Raw genomic sequence first — 6,000 nt, forward strand, 5'->3', positions numbered from 1 at the left:
GTAATATACAAGCCAAGTTCTATAATGTAAAATTCCCACTAGTATAAAAGTGACAACATAGGAGACTCTCTGTCATGAAGATCATGGTGCTACTTTGAAGCACAAGTGTGGTAAAAGGATAGTAGCATTGTCCCTTCTCTCTTTTCTCTCAGTTTTTATTTTTTTTATTTGGGCCTTTCTCTTTTTTTATGGCCTCTTTTTTTTCGTCCGGAGTCTCATCCCGACTTGTGGGGGAATCATAGTCTCCATCATCCTTTCCTCATTGGGACAATGCTCTAATAATGATGATCATCACACTTTTATTTACTTACAACTCAAGAATTACAACTCAATACTTAGAACAAAATATGACTATATGTGAATGCCTTCGGCGGTGTACCGGGATGTGCAATGAATCAAGAGTGACATGTATGAAAATCATGAACGGTGGCTTTGCCACAAATACGATGTCAACTTCTTGATCATGCAAAGCAATATTACAATGATGGAGCGTGTCATAATAAACGGAACGGTGGAAAGTTGCATGGCAATATACCTCGGAATGGCTATGGACATGCCATAATAGGTAAGTATGGTGGCTGTTTTGAGGAAGGTATATGGTGGGTGTATGATACCGGTGAAAGGTGCGCGGTATTAGAGAGGCTAGCAATGGTGGAAGGGTGAGAGTGCGTATAATCCATGGACTCAACATTAGTCATAAAGAACTCACACACTTATTGCAAAAATCTATTAGTTATCAAAACGAAGTACTATGCGCATGCTCCTAGGGGGATAGATTGGTAGGAAAAGGCCATCGCTCGTCCCCGACCGCCACTCATAAGGAAGACAATCAATAAATAAATCATACTCCGACTTCATCACATAACGGTTCACCATATGTGCATGCTACGGGAATCACAAACTTTAACACAAGTATCTCTCAGATTCACAACTACTCAACTAGCATGACTCTAATATCACCATCTTCATATCTCAAAACAATCATAAGGAATCAAACTTCTCATAATATTCAATGCACTTTATATGATAGTTTTTATTATACCCATCTTGGATGCTCATCATATTAGGACTAATTTTATAGCCAAAGCAAATTACCATCTAAAAGACTCTCAAAATAATATAAGTGAAGCATGAGAGATCAATAATTTCTATAAAATAAAACTACCACCGTGCTCTAAAAAGATATAAGTGAAGCACTAGAGCAAAATTATCTAGCTCAAAAGATATAAGTGAAGCAAATAGAGTATTCTAATAAATTCCGTTTCATGCGTGTCTCTCCAAAAGGTGTGTACAGCAAGGATGATTGTGGTAAACTAAAAAAGCAAAGACTCAAATCATACAAGACGCTCCAAGCAAAACACATATCATGTGGTGAATAAAAATATATCCTCAAGTAAAGTTACCGATAGACGAAGACGAAAGAGGGGATGCCTTCCGGGGCATACCCAAGCTTAGGCTTTTGGTTGTCCTTGAATTTTACCATCCGTTAGCTTAGCACTATGATCATTTAGTTTATTGCTATTGCTTTCTTCATGACTTATACATGTTCCTATGACTATGAGATTATGCAATTCCCGAATACCAGAGGAACACTTAGTGTGCTATCAAACGTCACAATGTAACTGGGTGATTATAAAGATGCTCTACAGGTGTCTCCGATGGTGTTTGTTGAGTTGGCATAGATCGAGATTAGGATTTGTCACTCCGATTGTCGGAGAGGTATCTCTGGGCCCTCTCGGTAATGCACATCACTATAAGCCTTGCAAGCAATGTGACTAATGAGTTAGTTACGAGATGATGCATTACGGAAAGAGTAAAGAGACTTGTCGGTAACGAGATTGAACTAGGTATGGTGATACCGATGATCGAATCTCGGGCAAGTAACATACCGATGACAAAGGGAACAACGTATGTTGTTATGCGGTTTGACCGATAAAGATCTTCGTCGAATATGTAGGAGCCAATATGAGCATCCAGGTTCCGCTATTGGTTATTGACCGGAGATTTGTCTCGGTCATGTCTACACAGTTCTCGAACCCGTAGGGTCCGCATGCTTAACGTTCGATGACGATTTGTATTATGAGTTATGTGATTTGATGTACCGAAGTTTGTTCAGAGTCCCGGATGAGATCACGGACATGACGAGGAGTCTCGAAATGGTCGAGAGATAAAGATTGATATATTGGTAGGTAGTATTCGGACACCGTAAGGGTTCTGGAGTGTATCAGGTACATACCAGAGTACCGGAGGGGTTACCGGAACCCCCCGGGGAAAGATATGGGCCTTATGGGCCATAGGGGGGAGGCTAACCAGCCCACAAGGCGCTGGTGCGCCCCCCACAAGGGAGGAGGCCGAATTGGACTTGGGAAGGGGGCGCCACCCCCCTTTCCTTCTCCTACTCCCTCTCCTTCCCCTTTTCCCCCTCCGGTAGAAGGAAAAAAGGGTGGGGCCGAATCCTAGTAGGACTCCCCTCTCCCTGGCACGCCCCTTGTTGGCTGGCCTCCTCCTCCCCTCCTTTATATACGGGGGCAGGGGGCACCCCAAAGGCACAACAGACAATCTCTTAGTCGTGTGCGGTGGCCCCTCCACAGTTCAACACCTCGGTCATATCGTCGTAGTGCTTAGGAGAAGCCCTGCGCCGGTAAATTCATCATCACCGTCGCCATGCCGTCGTGCTGACGGAACTCTCCCTCGTCCTCAACTGGGTCAAGAGATCGAGGGACGTCATCGAGCTGAACGTGTTCTGAACACGGAGGTGCCGTACGTTCGGTACTTGGATCGGTTGGATCGTGAAGACGTTCGACTACATCAACCGTGTTAATAAACGCTTCCGCTTTCGATCTACGAGGGTACGTGGACACACTCTCCCCGCTCGTTGCTATGCATCTCCTAAATAGATCTTGCGTGATCGTAGGTAAAAATTTTGAAATACTGCGTTCCCCAACATGTGATGCTTGCTATGATTATGGCCATGATGCCAATATTAATGACGCTTATGGGGATGAACTTGATATAGTTTCTTATGTTAAAAATGAAATTATTATTTTTTGCACCCACACTTGATAGTCTTATTATGTTTTTGAATTCTTCCTCGGGGAACCAGAGACGCTGGCAGCCGGGGTCCACCTCGTCTTCTCGGATATTTTGTAACCTAGGAGGTCCAAGCATAAAACCTCCCAGGAGCCCCCATAGTAGGGGTCGGCTAATTCTACATCCACACACACTCACACGAGGCAGAGAGCAGGCTAGCACTCTCTTCCTTCTCCACCCAAACAGCTCTAGGAGCACCATGTACTCTCTTTGATCTTGGTAGAGATCCTTGCTAGACCAGGGGTATTACCTCCCTCGGAGGGCCCTAGACCTTGGTACGTCTCTGTTTCTTACTCAGTGCTCATGCCCAATCTCGACTCCAGACGCCACCGGTGCTCATTGGCCCCAACCACTCGACATAAGCCATCCCATGGCATCTGTCGTGAGAATGCCACGACACAAGCCCATCTGTAAGCTGTCCAAGCGATAGTCCTTCTCGAATAAACAAGCTCCAGCATGACATTCTAGTAATTCATTCTAGCTTTAATTTCTTTCCCATCAGGCATGACATTGCTCGGGCACGTTCTGCATTTTACCAACAGCAGGCTAGGCGTTACCACAACAGGGAAATCCGAGCAAAGACCTACAATGTCTGGGTTTTGGTCCTCCGGAACCACCCAGACAAGTCGGATCAACATAAACTATCCATTAAATGGGATGGACCATTTATCATCGACATGGTGCTTGCTAGAGGAGAATATCGTCTTCGGGACCCTAAGGATATAGACTGGAGCTAAACGCATGGAACGTTGCCCGATTGCGTCGTTTTCATGGTCAAACACTACCTTTGCCACCTTTTTCCTGATAGTTATCTTTTTTTAAGCTAGTACCTTTTCTATATACATATTAGCATCAGATTATCGCACTAATATTAGTACTATGTCTTCTTCCATTATTTATTGTATGAGGCACTACGCATAATATGGCTCATGGACAGATTATGCTCAGTCCTCCTAAACTATACCTACATTAAGTAGTTCGGACCTGTGAAAGCCGATAAAATAGCTGGGGGCTCCTTGAAATGCCTCGGTACTAAGACCTCGTGGCTCTACGGATTCCAAACATCATCGGCACCGTATTGTATATGCAGGTGGCGCCTTCCTACGAATTCTTTATAAAGTCACAATATACATCAATTTGACATGAGAATATTTGCCAAGCTGGGTTGCCTGGCATCCCGTGTCCACCTGGAGCACCTGCAGGCGCCCATCACGCTCGCCACCGACACCACCGCTACCACGGCCGAGCTTGAGACGTGCAAGCACCTGCTCGACGAGGCCACGGCGCTCGCCGCCGCACATTGTCGGATGGAGTCCGCACAACACGAGTATAACACTGCCCACAGCTTTACCCCGACTAGTGCCGAGCCCAGCTGGCTGGGGTAGGTGTGGCGCGGCGACCGAGCCATCAGCCAAATGCTGGGCGCAGAGCGGCCCACGTACAACTCCCTCGTCAAGAACATAAGGGCTGCGGAGCAAGCCGCGGCCGAATTGAAGCACCTAGAGGGCGAGGAGCTGCTGTTGTAGTAGCGATGCGTCTGCGACCTCGTGACCACCATGAATTGGCAGTAGGCGCATTCAGTGCCGCCTGAGGAGCCAGCCACATCCATCTAGGACCCGTCCCCTCCAGCTGGCCAACTAGCAGCCAGCTAGGGGGCCTCGGCCAACACAACAAGCTTCTTTCCCGATCGACGACGATTGCCACGGAAGCCAGTTGCGGGGCAGCCGGAACGGAGGTAACCACGACCGGCCGACTGTCAATAGCCGGGTGAATGAGCCGGCTGGCGGAGGCCACCGCCAGCCAGCCCGACAACCCCCGGCCGCGTCGGGGGCTAGCCCGCATCCGTAGGGCCGGCTGTGCGCCCTGTAATGAGTGAGCGGCTGGGGCCTTGCAAGCCCGATGATGAGCATGATGCCCGCCTCCACAATGAGCGGCTGGCGCGCTCCCTTGCTCTAGAGGAGGAGAGCTCTGTCGGCCCGTCCTGCTTCGGGCCACGCATTCGCAGGGAGTCTTTCCCCAAGGGCTTGCTGGCTCGCGACACACCCAAATACAACGGGATCACCAAGGCGGAGGATTGGCCAGTCAGCTACACCGCGGCCGTCAGCACCGCCGACGCCAACAAGTGTGTGGGGATGCTCTACATGCCCCTCATGCTTCTTGACTCAGCCCAGACGTGGCTGCACAACCCGCTGGCCAACAGCATCAACGTCTGGCTGAACTTCGAGGAGGCGTTTGTGCACAACTTCACCGGCACATACAAGCACGCGGGCTGCCCACGCCAGCTCTCCCTATGCGTCCAGGAGAAGTACTGAAGGAAATATGCCCTAGAGGCAATAATAAAAGTATTATATATTTCCTTATTCATGATAAATGTTTATTATTCATGCTAGAATTGTATTAACCGGAAACATAATACATGTGTGAATACATAGACAAACAGAGTGTCACTAGTATGCCTCTACTTGACTAGCTCGTTAATCAAAGATGGTTATGTTTCCTAGCCATAGACATAAGTTTTCATTTGATTAACGAGATCACCTCATTAGGAGAATGACGTGATTGACTTGACCCATTCCGTTAGCTTAGCACTCGATCGTTTAGTATGTTGCTATTGCTTTCTTCATGACTTATACATGTTCCTATGACTATGAGATTATGCAACTCCCGTTTACCGGAGGAACACTTTGTGTGCTACCAAACGTCACAACGTAAATGGGTGATTATAAAGGTGCTCTACAGGTGTCTCCAATGGTACTTGTTGGGTTGGCGTATTTTGAGATTAGGATTTGTCACTCCAATTGTCGGAGAGGTATCTCTGGGCCCACTCGGTAATGCACATCACTATAAGCCTTGCAAGCATTGTGACTAATGAGTTAGTTGCGGGATGATGTGTTACGGAACGAGTAAAGA

General features: G+C 47.4%; 1 pseudogene; it reads left to right on the plus strand.

Annotated features, from left to right (window-relative positions):
* The window catches only part of LOC123076267 (uncharacterized), a 52,873-nt pseudogene extending 48,398 nt beyond the window's left edge, over nucleotides 1-4,475 (plus strand).
* The last annotated feature ends 1,525 nt before the right edge of the window (nucleotides 4,476-6,000 follow it).

The sequence above is a fragment of the Triticum aestivum genome, chromosome 3D (genome assembly GCF_018294505.1).
Source record: "Triticum aestivum cultivar Chinese Spring chromosome 3D, IWGSC CS RefSeq v2.1, whole genome shotgun sequence".
NCBI classification, from domain to species: domain Eukaryota; kingdom Viridiplantae; phylum Streptophyta; class Magnoliopsida; order Poales; family Poaceae; genus Triticum; species Triticum aestivum.